This window comes from Pelobates fuscus, chromosome 4 (genome assembly GCF_036172605.1).
Source record: "Pelobates fuscus isolate aPelFus1 chromosome 4, aPelFus1.pri, whole genome shotgun sequence".
Lineage (NCBI taxonomy): Eukaryota > Metazoa > Chordata > Amphibia > Anura > Pelobatidae > Pelobates > Pelobates fuscus.
Window position 1 is genome coordinate 123,089,610 of NC_086320.1, and position 14,371 is coordinate 123,103,980.

Genomic DNA, 14,371 nt, shown 5'->3' on the forward strand with positions numbered 1-14,371 from the left:
GTTGCAGAGAACGTAGAACAAGAAATATTTAAACTTTTCCTGTGTACTGACAGCAGATATACATAGGGTCACTTGGCAGATATGGATTGACACCTGTCCTCAAAACCCCTGATACACACTGACACAGAGCAGAATAGAGACTGTTCCTTGTCCACAGAGACCATGATACACACTGACACAGAGCAGAATAGGGACTGTTACCCCTACATAGGGTCACTTGGCAGATATGGATTGACAAATCCCTGACAAACAGCTACCACATGCAAGGAAGGCAGCAGGGGCGCAAATGACCCACTCCCGACGCGGGAAGGTAGTGACGACAAATAACAATACAGGACTCTTTAGAGGCCCTGTAATTGTAATCAGTCCACTTGCACAAGTGGGCCTAAAAATTAGGCATGTACAGATGCCTGAAAAATTTGGTATTGTTGCAGCCGCTGCTGTAGCAGCGTCCAGAAAAATTGATGTTTGTTTCACAGGCAGAAAGTGCCCTAAAACATGGCGGCTTGAACCCTAGTTGGTGGCGGATAAGTCACGCAAGTCAAACGTCATTCAGAGCTAAAATACAGCAGCGTGTGGACAATTTTTAGCCCAAGGCAGCTCATCTCATCAGGCCTCTTTTAATCGAATGTATCGCCCAGTGTCAGTCCCTTCGGGATCCATCCCTCATTCATCTTAATAAAGGTGAGGTAATCTAGACTTTTTTGTCCTAGGCGACTTCTCTTCTCAGTGACAATACCTCCTGCTGCACTGAAGGTCCTTTCTGACAGGACACTTGAAGCGGGGCAGGCCAGAAGTTCTATCGCAAATTGGGATAGCTCAGGCCACAGGTCAAGCCTGCACACCCAGTAGTCAAGGGGTTCATCGTTCCTCAGAGTGTCGATATCTGCAGTTAAGGCGAGGTAGTCTGCTACCTGTCGGTCGAGTCGCTCTCTGAGGGTGGATCCCGAAGGGCTGTGGCGATGCATAGGACTTAAAAAGGTCCGCATGTCCTCCATCAACCACACGTCTTTAAAGCGTCCTGTCCTTGCCGGCGTGGTCGTGGGAGGGGGAGGAGGAGGATGACTTCCACCTCTCCCCCTGTTAGATTCCCGTTGTGCTGTGACATCACCCTTATACGCTGTGTAAAGCATACTTTTTAATTTATTTTGCAAATGCTGCATCCTTTCCGACTTGTTGTAATTGGGTAACATTTCCGCCACTTTCTGCTTATACCGGGGGTCTAGTAGCGTGGACACCCAGTACAGGTCGTTCTCCTTCAGCCTTTTTATACGAGGGTCCCTCAACAGGCAGGACAGCATGAAAGACCCCATTTGCACAAGGTTGGATGCCGAGCTACTCATTTCCCGTTCCTCCTCCTCACTGATGTCATTGAAGGTATGTTCTTCCCCCCAGCCACGTACAACACCACGGGTACCAGATAGGTGACAACGAGCACCCTGGGATGCCTGTTGTGTTTGGTCTTGCTCCTCCTCCTCCTCCTCAAAGCTACAATCCTCCTCTGACTCCTCTTCCTCACAATCCTCTTCCAGCGTTGCCGCAGGTCCAGCAAGCGATGCTGATAAGGCTGTTTCTGGTGGTGATGGTGACCACAACTCTTCCTCTTCCTCTTCACGCTCATCTACAGCCTGATCCAGCACTCTTCGCAGGGCACGCTCCATGAAGAAAACAAATGGTATGATGTCGCTGATGGTGCCTTCGGTGCGACTGACTTGGTTTGTCACCTCCTCAAAAGGACGCATGAGCCTACAGGCATTGCGCATGAGTGTCCAGTAACGTGGCAAAAAAATTCCCAGCTCCCCAGAGGCTGTCCTAGCACCCCGGTCATACAAATATTCATTAACAGCTTTTTCTTGTTGGAGCAGGCGGTCGAACATTAGGAGTGTTGAATTCCAACGTGTAGGGCTGTCGCAAATCAAGCGCCTCACTGGCATGTTGTTTCGCCGTTGGATATCGGCAAAGTGAGCCATGGCCGTGTAGGAACGCCTGAAATGGCCACACACCTTCCTGGCCTGCTTCAGGACGTCCTGTAAGCCTGTGTACTTATGCACAAAGCGTTGTACGATCAGATTACACACATGTGCCATGCACGGCACATGTGTCAACTTGCCCAACTTCAATGCCGCTATCAAATTTTTTCCGTTGTCACACACCACTTTGCCGATATCCAGTTGCTGCGGAGTCAGCCACTTTTCCACCTGTGCGTTCAGGGCGGACAGGAGTGCTTGTCCGGTGTGACTCTCTGCTTTCAAGCAAGTCAAACCCAAGACGGCGTGACACTGCCGTATCCGGGATGTGGAATAGTACCTAGGGAGCTGGGGGGGTGCCGTTGATGTGGAGCAAGAAGCAGCGGCACAAGAGGACTCAGCCGAGGAGGTTATGGAAGAGGATGGAGTAGGAGGAGTAGAGGAGGACGGCATTCTGGTGGTGGACACAGCATGCGTTGATTGGCGTGCTGTCGGGCTGACCCCGGGTGCCGATGCATGCTGTCTGACTGTGCCACTAGCTCCTTGCGACGACCCCCCCTGCTTCCAACTGGTCTCCTCCTCCTCCTCTCTGTCTCCCCATCTGAACTTTCGCCCTGTTCTTCTTCTCTTCTAGCGGGCACCCACGTGACATCCATGGACGCATCGTCATCATCAACCGCTTCGCTTGTATCTGACAATTCAGAAAAGGAAGCAGCAGCGGGTACAACATCATCATCATCACACCGTACCTCCATGTGTTTAATGCTGCCTGCCTGAGACATATCCCTGTTATCTACATCCTCTAGCAATAATGGTTGCGCATCACTCATTTCTTCAAACGGGTGTGTGAATAACTCCTCTGACATACCAAGTAAAGCGGCTGTGGTGCTAGTTTTGGTGGTGGCGGCAGGCGGGTGAGTGCTATCTTGAGAGGTGCCTGAAGCTAAGCTGGAGGAGGATGGTGCGTCAAGGTTCCGAGCGGAGGCTGTACAAGATTGGGTCTCCTGTGTTAGCCAGTCAACTATGTCCTCAGAACTTTTCAAGTTCAGGGTACGTGGCTTCTGAAAACTGGGCATTATTCTAGGGCAAAAGGGAATCACAGCACCACGACCACGACGGCCCCTGCGGGGTGGCCTGCCTCTGCCTGTCATTTTTTGGGGGATTAGTGGTACTATGCGTGCAAGCTACTGTGAGACCAGATATGATTGGCAATGTGAACTGTAACAGTTCTGCAGAGCACACACTGTAGGCCTGAGACACCCGCTTGAAGACAAGTAACTGCTATTCAATCTATAACAGTGAAAAACAAATTTTGGTTGTAAAAGCACGCTATAGAGACACAAGATATGAGTGGCAACTGTCAAAGCACACTGGCACAGGTCTGCAGAGCACACGCTGAAGTAGGCCTGAGACACCCGCTTGAAGACAAGTAACTGCTATTCAATCTATAACAGTGAAAAACAAATTTTGTTTTTAAAAGCACGCTATAGAGACACCAGATATGATTGGCAATGTGCACTGGAACAGTGCTGCAGAGCACACGCTGAAGTAGGCCTGACAGAGCCGCTTGAAGGACACTGACTGGCTGCTATTGTGGTGGAATCTCGGTAAAAATAAATTTAGTAGGCCGAGATTACCACGTGGCATGTGTACGTGCATATGCTGACGTATCGATCAGTTGGTTGCACGAGGCAAGATACGATCAGTAGTGTACGGAGCATGTGCAAGAATACAGTATGTAGTATTCCCCTCCTCCATTGTGCTGGACAAGCCATGCGGTCAAGCAGGAAGTTAATTCTTATTTGTATTGATTGGTCAAGAGAATGTGCGGGTGGAGCTTAATATGGGAGGAGTTATGTGCCTATATAAGGAGCCTGCACTATTGTCCGAGGCTCAGAACTTGTTGTATTTTGGTGACGTTAGTCCCTCTGAGTCCCGATCGGTGATCCAATAAAGAATCTCTTCCTTCCTGAAGAAACCTGTGTCCATCTCTCTGTGCTTCGCTTCCGTCAGTTTCTCCGGTATCATTTGGTGCATTGGCCGGAAGCTCATCGTTCAACGGTAGCTGAAAGGCAGAGGCGTGAGACGGTCTATCTTTGCCCACGTTCTCTACGGCTGCACCCCTGAACTTCTGCGTGGACCTCCCTTCGTCTCGGCGCCACTGGTCTGTTGTCCAGGAGATCATCGGCCTCTACGTAAGAAGTGCTGGGGTGTCCCCGTCGATGAGTGTGAACTCAGGTTCAGGAACGAGGAGGTAAGACAACTGCTGTTTTAGACGGCAGACCCACTAGGGGTATACCGATTGTGCGGTAGGCCCATCAGGGGTTTGAATTGTGTACGGAATCTGCCCCCTCTGTCGGAGGGAAGGAGCGAAGGCGCACCGCTCGATCGAACGCTCTTTAGTCAGACCGTTTGATTTTGTTAGTCAGGCGGGGCTCTGGTGTAAATAGCCCTAGCCGGACACCGGTGTCTTGTCTAGACTAGCGTTCTAGGGTGTATATTTTGTTCGCTAGGTCGGAGGGACCGGGAGACTAAGCGGCGTCTGTGTAAATTCGGTTCGCTAGCTCTCAACCTATCTTGGCTAAGTGGGAAGGCGTGTAAATTTGGAACCCACTAGATTTTTGATAGTAATCGACTAAGAGGCGTCTGTGTAAATTCGGTCCTCTAGCTCGCTATATGTGGTGCTTGGGCAGTGTGGCTAACCAAAACGTATGTAGATTGTTTTTGGTAGTCCATTCAAGGTACTGGCCAATAGTTTAGTTGGGAATTGTAAATGTGATAAAGATTGTTTAGTAAAGTGTATATCTTGTTAGATAGCGCGAGCTCAGCCGTCTAGCGAGAGTGTTAATAGTGTGTTGCTGTATTATAGTGCACGGTACCATAACCCTGTATATTTACTGACACTGTATATAAGTACTAATCATTGTCGTCCATTGCATGTTTAACACCATAACCACTAATAATTGTATTGTGACCTTAAATTGTGCTTTGACCTATGCTAATCGTACTGTAACCGCTATTTGTAAAAGACGATGTTACTGGGGTGTGTTATAGACGGGTAATTCGTATATAGAGAATTATAGCGTGGGTGACTGTATAGTTTCGCCAAAGGGCATAATATTGATTATCTAGTGACTGGTGTAACAGCTGTGTGTGTACGGGAATTCCCTGAGTGTTTATTGTGTTATTGTATACGTTTCACTTGGTAACCGTACCACGTGGTGCTGTTGCCAGAGGAAACGGGTGTGACTGTTGAATAGTACGCGTGCATAGTATTCGTTGTCAGCGACGTTCCATTGATAAGTATGGGCGCGTCGCAGTCAACGATTCCGGATCCCTTAGGTTGTATGGTGAAGAATTTTAAAAAGGGATTCAAAACTTGTGATTTTGGGGTTAAAATGTCTCCTGTACGTTTGGTCACTTTGTGTACTAGGGAGTGGCCTACTTTGGTTGCGGCATGGCCGCCACGTGGCAGTTTGGATCCAACTCTGGTACAGCGCTTACACGTGGCTGTATCAGGTAGGCCTGAACTTTACGGGCAGTTTCCTTATATTGATTGTTGGAGACAGGCCGTAAATGACTCGCCGAAATGGATTCAGACATGCCACGAGGAGCAATGTCGCCTCATGGTGGCTAGGACTTGTTTGTCCACTAGGACTGGTGTTAGGCCCATTTTGGACACGCCCCCTGAGTCCGAGATCCCTTTGCCGCCCCCTTACTTTCCGTTAAGAGGAAGTGACGCAAATGCAGGAAGTCCTGCAACCCTTCCCTCATTGCCCTCATCCACTTCCGCTTCCTCCTCCAGTACAGAATCCACCCCCTCTCGTACTAAATCTCCCCTTCCGGAACCAGAGCCAACCCCCATTAGATCCGAATATCCTGATTTGGCGCCACTTCAGACTTCCGGTCAAGCTTCTTCTAGCTCGGCTCGAAGTGTTTTATTTACTACCTTTTCCCAAAACCAAGCTCCCACATCCTCATGTTCTAATACCCCCCGACCGGAACCTCTAACTGACGCCCCTCTACGTAGCCCCATACTAACCCGACAACTGACTGGTACCCAACAATTAAAACATTATCAGATGCCTCTTCGTCTGAATCCCGGGTCAGCCTATATCGATGCCGCAGGTCAAATGGCACATGCTGACCCAGTCTTCGTATATGTCCCGTTCACGACAACCGATCTCTTGAATTGGAAGACCCACAATTCCTCGTATACTGAGAAACCACAAGCTATGACTGATCTGTTCACCTCAATAGTACAGACACATAACCCGACATGGGCTGATTGCCAGCAGTTATTAATGACTTTGTTTAACAATGAGGAAAGGACAAGAATTAATCAAGCGGCCATTAAAGCGCTAGAGGATAAAGCCCGTACTTTGAATCAAGCCAATCCATCAGCATGGGCCGCAACACATTATCCCAACACCGATCCCGATTGGAATGTAAATGGTGCTGATATGGTTCAACTCAGAGCCTATAGAGACGCTATAATTGCTGGCATGAAAGCCGGAGGAAAGAAAGCCATTAATATGTCGAAGACAGTTGAGGTGATTCAGAAAAGTGATAAAGCGCCCAGTGTCTTTTATGACCGATTATTGGAGGCATACTGCTTGTATACCCCCTTTAATCCGGAAGACGCAGATAATTCCCGAATGGTGAACTCCGCCTTTGTCAGCCAAGCTTACGGAGATATTAAGCGCAAGCTACAGAAGTTAGAAGGGTTTGCAGGTATGTCCATTACCCAACTAATGGAGGTAGCGAATAAGGTGTATATGAACAGGGAAACAGAAAGTAAGAAAGAGGAAGAGCGCAAGATGCGTAGAAAGGCAGCTATGCTAGCGGTAGCGATCGCAGGCGTAGATAGACGGGGCCCAGATAGAGGCGATAGTAAGTGGAATGAGGAACCTCTAAGTAGAAATCAGTGCGCATACTGTAGGGAAGAAGGGCATTGGAGAAATGAGTGTCCTCGAAGAGAACAGTGTGAGAGAGACAGACCTAGGATAGGTTATGGAAACTTTAGAGGCAGAGCGAGAGGTAGAGGAGGCCCCGGAGGGAGTAATGGTAATAGAGGGAGCAATGGGAACAGAGGAAGTGTTAGGGAAGATAGGTATTTCCCAGCAGCGCAAAGGTCCCGCGATAGAGAAGGCAGGGACTTTGTAGGATTGGCTGACACGGTCATGGAGGACTATTGATACCGACCGGGCTCCATCCCCCTTGGTCGAGCGGAGCCTATGGTCGATGTATCAATAGGGGGAAAAAGGAGTGCGTTCATGATCGACACTGGTGCTGAACATTCAGTGGTGACTAATCTAGTTGCTCCTCCATCTGGAAGGACTATTACTGTGATAGGAGCAACTGGAAGAAGTGCTGAAAAACCGGTTCTTAAAAGTCGACTCTGTACATTGGGAGGCCACGTAGTAAAACATCAATTCCTTTATATGCCTGAATGTCCAGTCCAGTTGCTGGGACGTGATATGCTATCTAAATTACAAGCGCAGATTACGTTCCTACCAAATGGAACAACATCCTTAAAGTTTAATGGACCTTCAGGTATTATGACATTATCCGTACCAAAGGAAGAAGAGTGGCGACTTTATACAGCGTTGACTAGCCAAAACCCTAGGAGTGATGAGTCCTTATTCAACATACCAGGAGTTTGGGCAGAGAACAACCCACCAGGACTGGCCCGCAATATTCCACCTATTAAAATTGAACTAAAACTTGGGGTTTATCCAGTGAGCCTAAGACAATATCACATCCCGCAGAAGGCTAAGAAGAACATCCAATCTTATCTGGATAAGTTCATACGGTATGGTATCCTAAAATTCTGTACTTCCCCCTGGAACACCCCATTGCTGCCTGTTCAAAAGCCCGGTACAGATGAGTATCGACCTGTGCAGGACTTGAGAGCAGTCAATGATGCGGTTGTTAGTATACATCCAGTTGTACCCAATCCATATAACCTGCTTGCTTTAATTCCGGGCGGGGCTACTTACTTTACAGTCTTAGACCTCAAAGATGCCTTCTTTTGCCTCCGAATTGCCGCAGAAAGTCAATGTATTTTCGCTTTCCAATGGGAGAACGCTGTAACGGGCTCAAAACGCCAAATGACTTGGACAAGACTGCCCCAAGGGTTTAAAAATTCACCTACCCTATTTGGTTCAGCTCTAAGTCAAGATCTACTGGATTTCGAGTCCATCCCAGGAGAGTGTGTATTGTTACAATATGTAGATGACTTGTTGATAGCAGCAGTTACAAAGGAAATATGTCAGCAAGCAACGCACGATCTACTACACATTCTCTGGAAGGCAGGATACAAGGTGTCTAGAAAGAAGGCTCAGTTGTGTTTGCCAACTGTCAAATATCTGGGATTCCATATCTCTGAAGGTCAAAGAATTATGGGGCCAGAGAGAAAAGAAGCTGTGTGCCAAATACCGATACCCAAGAATAGAAGACAAGTGCGAGAATTCTTGGGGGCAGCAGGCTTCTGTAGGATATGGATTCCCAGCTACGCGATACTGGCAAAACCTCTGTATGCAGCTATCAAAGGTACAGAGCACGACCCCTTCTTATGGACTCAAGAACAGCAAACGGCATTTGAAGATGTGAAGAAGGCTTTGATGAGTGCCCCAGCATTAGGTCTACCTGATCACACACGACCATTCTACCTGTATGTACATGAGCAAAGAAGAATGGCTGTTGGAGTATTGACACAGTACTTGGGATCATGGCAAAAACCTGTTGCCTATATGTCTAAGCAATTGGATGCAGTGGCCAGCGGACTTCCACCTTGTCTAAGAGCCGTAGCTGCAGCTGCCCTGCTAGTAGCTGAAGCCGATAAACTCACTCTGGGTCAAGAACTTTATGTACGAGTCCCACATGCAGTACAGACGTTGTTGGATTACAAAGGAAATCATTGGTTTAGTAACAGCCGTATGACCAAGTATCAAGCAATGTTGTGTGAAAACCCAAGAGTGCATTTAGAGACTGTAAACACCTTAAATCCAGCTACCCTTTTGCCACAACCTACTGAAAGTCAACATGATTGTTTGGAAGTAATGGATGAAGTATTCTCAAGTAGACCAGATCTTCGTGATTTTCCCATCCAGAACCCCGATGTTCAATATTACACCGACGGCAGTAGTTATGTGAAAGAAGGGATCCGCTATGCAGGATATGCAGTGACAACAATAGACAAGGTGATAGAAGCTCGGCCACTGGCGAAAGGAACATCAGCACAAAAGGCAGAATTGATAGCACTGACACGAGCGTTACAATTGGCTGAAGGTTTAAGAGTGAACATCTACACGGACTCCAAATATGCGTTTTTAACCACTCATGCCCACGGAGCTTTGTATAAAGAAAGAGGACTACTGAATTCAGAAGGCAAAGAAATCAAGTACGCAGCTGAAATCCTACAACTATTGGAAGCAGTGTGGGAGCCGAAAGAAGTCGGTATCATACATTGTCGAGCGCATCTGAGAGGAGAGGTGATGTAACCAAGGGAAATCGGATGGCAGATAGTGCAGCTAAGCGTGCTGCTGAATCAGGAAGACAGGAATATGTGGGGCATATAGCTGCCCTTATACCAACTCCACTGTCTCAATGGACTCCAGTTTATACAGCTCAAGAAGAGGAGTGGTTAAAGACTGAACCAGGAAAGTATTTGGAGAATAAGTGGTATCAGCTAGAAGATGGAAGAATAGTCATACCAGCATCACTAGCGGTAGAAATTGTCCAAAATTATCACAACGGGACACATTCTGGGAGAGACAGCACAGAGGAATCTCTCAGAAAACATTTCTACATACCAAGATTGTCCAACTTGACTCAGGCCATTGTACGAAGATGTGTAACGTGTGCTAAAAATAATGCAAGACAAGGACCAGTAAAGCCACCAGGAGTCCAGTTTATGGGGGGACTCCCCATGTCCGATTTACAAATTGACTATACAGTGATGCCTAAATCGGGTGGACATCGTTACCTGCTGGTAATTGTGTGTACCTATTCAGGCTGGGTAGAAGCATGTCCTACTCGTACAGAGAAAGCAGGAGAAGTTGTGAGATTCCTGTTACGAGAAATAATACCCCGATATGGACTACCCTGCTCTATAGGATCGGACAATGGTACAGCTTTTGTTCATCACTGCCTACAACAACTGACTCATATGCTTGGTATAAAGTGGAGGCTTCATACGGCATATAGACCCCAGAGTTCTGGTAAGGTAGAGAGAATGAATAGAACTATTAAGAATCAGTTGGCTAAAATGTGTCAGGAAACCCAACTTAAGTGGAACGTTCTCTTACCCATAGCTTTATTGCGAATCCGCAGTACCCCTACCAGAAGGATGGGCCTCTCTCCTTTTGAAATCATGTATGGGCGACCACCTCCCGTACTTGGTAACTTAAGGGGGGACTTGAGTCAGTTGGGAGAAGGAATTACCCGGCAGCAGGTTGTAGAGTTGGGTAAGACTATGGAGGAGGTACAGAAATGGGTACAAGATAGATTACCTGTGAATATTTATCCCCCTGTTCATAGTTATCATCCAGGAGATCAAGTGTGGATTAAAGAGTGTAATAATGTACCATTAGGGCCCAAGTGGAGAGGTCCTTATGTTGTTCTTTTGTCTACCCCTACAGCGATAAAAGTAGCCGAAGTGACTCCGTGGATACATCACTCCAGGGTTAAACCAGCAGCAGTCGATTCTTGGCAAGTTACAGCAGATCCAGAGAATCCCTGCAAGATCCGGTTAAAACGCACGACTCAGTCGGAGTAACGAGGAACTTGTGTGGATTACAAAATTTTATTGTTTCAGGGATTTGGTGCGTGAGTGAGAGGGCCATAATAAAGCCTGTCCGCCCACCGACGTATAGTGTATAAGCCAGGGAAAGTCTCGAAGGGACTCCTGTGAAGACGAGCAGAACTCCATTCCCTGCAGCCCTTACATCCTGGAAGCTGAGGTGCCTTCGCACGGACGAAGACTGAGGATGACGGCGAAAGATGTGTTTTTGATAATGTTTATTTATGTGTATTTTTATATTCAGGAAGGTAGAGGTACCGGCACTCCTAGCTGTGAGGTATGCATTAAGACTACAAGAACAGGTAACCATATATCCCAAACCCTAATTTGGCATTCACAATACGAGTGTAAAGGAGATGTATCAAGATGTAGATACCTTAATATAGAATATAGTGTGTGCCATTTAGGAGTAGGAGAACCTTAGTGCTTCAGTCCGGAGTATCAACCTCGTACAATTTGGTTGACTCTCAGGAATGGAGATCCTAATTAATAAGACGGTGTTAGAGTCCGTACATTCTTCGGGTGTTCTGCTATTTGATGCGTGTAAGGCGATATCAAGTGGTAGAAAGCCGTGGAATGTATGTGGGGATCTTAGATGGGAGAGGACGTATGGGTCTAATGATAAATATATTTGTCCCAGTAGTAAAAATAAATATGTGAGTCCTAGATGCCCAAATAGAGATTATAACTTTTGCCCATATTGGTCTTGTGTGGGGTGGGCAACTTGGGGACAGACAGTAGACAAAGACATGATAGTGACTAAGTTGCCTACCAGCCCATATTGTAAGTCTATGGAATGCAATCCAGTCCATATACTTATAAATAACCCCGACAAGTTCTTAGACAAGTATGGCAATTTATTTGGGTTTCAAATATATGGGACGGGTTTAGATCCTGGGACAGTATTGTTTATAGGGATAGAGACTGATACGGTATCCTCCCAAACTCATCAAGTATACCATTCCTTTTATGAAGAGATGAGTATAGATCATAAGATCCCCCATAATGCTAAAAACCTGTTCATTGATTTAGCTGAAAGTATTGCAGGTAGTCTTAATGTTACCAACTGCTATGTGTGTGGAGGTACTAACATGGGAGACCAATGGCCTTGGGAAGCAAAGGAGGTAATGTCCGGTTCTGAGGCAGTTGACCAACTAATATCTACACAAGCCGATTATCATATGAGTGTTAGAGGTAAATCTGAGTGGAGATTAAAGACCTCCATCATAGGTTATGTTTGCATAGCAAGGAAAGGAATAATGTATAATACTTCTGTGGGAGAATTAACTTGTCTAGGGCAAAAAGCTTATGATGATGATACGAAGAATACAACTTGGTGGTCGGCTTCAAATGTCTCAGAACCATCTAACCCGTTTGCTAGATACGCCAATTTAAAGGATGTGTGGTTTGATTTATCCATCACATCTACCTGGAGAGCCCCAGCAAATTTGTACTGGATCTGTGGTAAGAAAGCCTATTCGGAGTTGCCACAGGACTGGGAAGGGGCATGTGTGTTAGGTATGCTCAAACCATCCTTCTTCTTGTTACCTATTGAAACAGGTGAGACTTTAGGTGTTAAAGTGTATGATGTGAATCATAGGAAGAAAAGGGGACCCATAGAGATAGGCGCCTGGGAAGATAATGAATGGCCTCCCCAGCGTATTATAGATTATTATGGGCCAGCCACGTGGGCAGAAGATGGTACCTTTGGTTATAGAACCCCTATTTATATGCTCAACCGTATTATAAGATTACAGGCGGTGGTTGAGATTATTACTAACGAGACATCACAAGCGCTCAATCTTCTAGCGAAGCATAATACCAGGATGAGGACAGCAGTCTACCAAAATAGATTAGCCTTGGATTACCTTTTGGCAGTAGAGGGAGGTGTATGTGGGAAGTTTAACCTGAGCAATTGCTGTCTTCAAATAGATGACGAAGGGCAAGCAATAGCTGAGCTTACTAGCCATATGGTTAAACTAGCGCATGTGCCTACTCAGGTATGGAAAGGGTATAATCCAAGTAGTTGGTTTGGTAGCTGGTATGAGTGGTTTGGAGGGCTTAAGGCAGTGGTAGGTGGAGTCCTGCTGATTTTAATGTTGTGTCTACTCCTGCCGTGTCTTATACCCTTAGTAGTTAGGTCTGTGCAAAGCCTGATAGAAAATATAGCAGAGAGGAAGGCTGCTGCACAGATAATGGCAATTTATAAATATGAGGCTCTAGATCAGGGAGAACCAATGCAGGAAGATGAGTGTTGAAGATTCACATCATAAGATAAGTCTGGTCTGGTTCAGGGTAACTTGCGGTGTATGCAAACCAAGGTTAAGTGATGCCTCAAGTAATTGTGAAATATCAAGAGGCATCAAAGGGGGGAATGTGGTGGAATCTCGGTAAAAATAAATTTAGTAGGCCGAGATTACCACGTGGCATGTGTACGTGCATATGCTGACGTATCGATCAGTTGGTTGCACGAGGCAAGATACGATCAGTAGTGTACGGAGCATGTGCAAGAATACAGGATGTAGTATTCCCCTCCTCCATTGTGCTGGACAAGCCATGCGGTCAAGCAGGAAGTTAATTCTTATTTGTATTGATTGGTCAAGAGAATGTGCGGGTGGAGCTTAATATGGGAGGAGTTATGTGCCTATATAAGGAGCCTGCACTATTGTCCGGGGCTCAGAACTTGTTGTATTTTGGTGACGTTAGTCCCTCTGAGTCCCGATCGGTGATCCAATAAAGAATCTCTTCCTTCCTGAAGAAACCTGTGTCCATCTCTCTGTGCTTCGCTTCCGTCAGTTTCTCCGGTATCACTATTAGCTTACACTGGAAACCTTTTTTCTTTGTAAAAGCACGCTATGGAGACACCAGATATGATTGGCAACTGTCAAAGCACGCTGGCAGGGTTGTGCAGGGCACACGCTGATGGAAGGCCTGACAGAGCCGCTTGAAGGACACTGACTGGCTGCTATTAGCTTACACTGGAAACCTTTTTTCTTTGTAAAAGCACGCTAAAGAGACACCAGATATGATTGGCAACTGTCAAAGCACGCTGGCAGTGTTGTGCAGGGCACACGCTGAAGGAAGGCCTGACCGAGCCGCTTGAAGGACACTGACTGGCTGCTATTAGCTTACACTGGAAACTTTTTTCTTTGTAAAAGCACGCTAAAGAGACACCAGATATGATTGGCAACTGTCAAAGCACGCTGGCAGTGTTGTGCAGGGCACACGCTGAAGGAAGGCCTGACAGAGCCGCTTGAAGGACACTGACTGGCTGCTATTAGCTTACACTGGAAACCTTTTTTCTTTGTAAAAGCACGCTAAAGAGACACCAGATATGATTGGCAACTGTCAGAGCACGCTGGCAGGGTTGTGCAGGGCACACGCTGAAGGAAGGCCTGACAGAGCCGCTTGAAGGACACTGACTGGCTGCTATTAGCTTACACTGGAAACCTTTTTTCTTTGTAAAAGCACGCTAAAGAGACACCAGATATGATTGGCAACTGTCAAAGCATGCTGGCAGGGTTGTGCAGGGCACACGCTGATGGAAGGCCTGACAGAGCCGCTTGAAGGACACTGACTGGCTGCTATTAGCTTACAC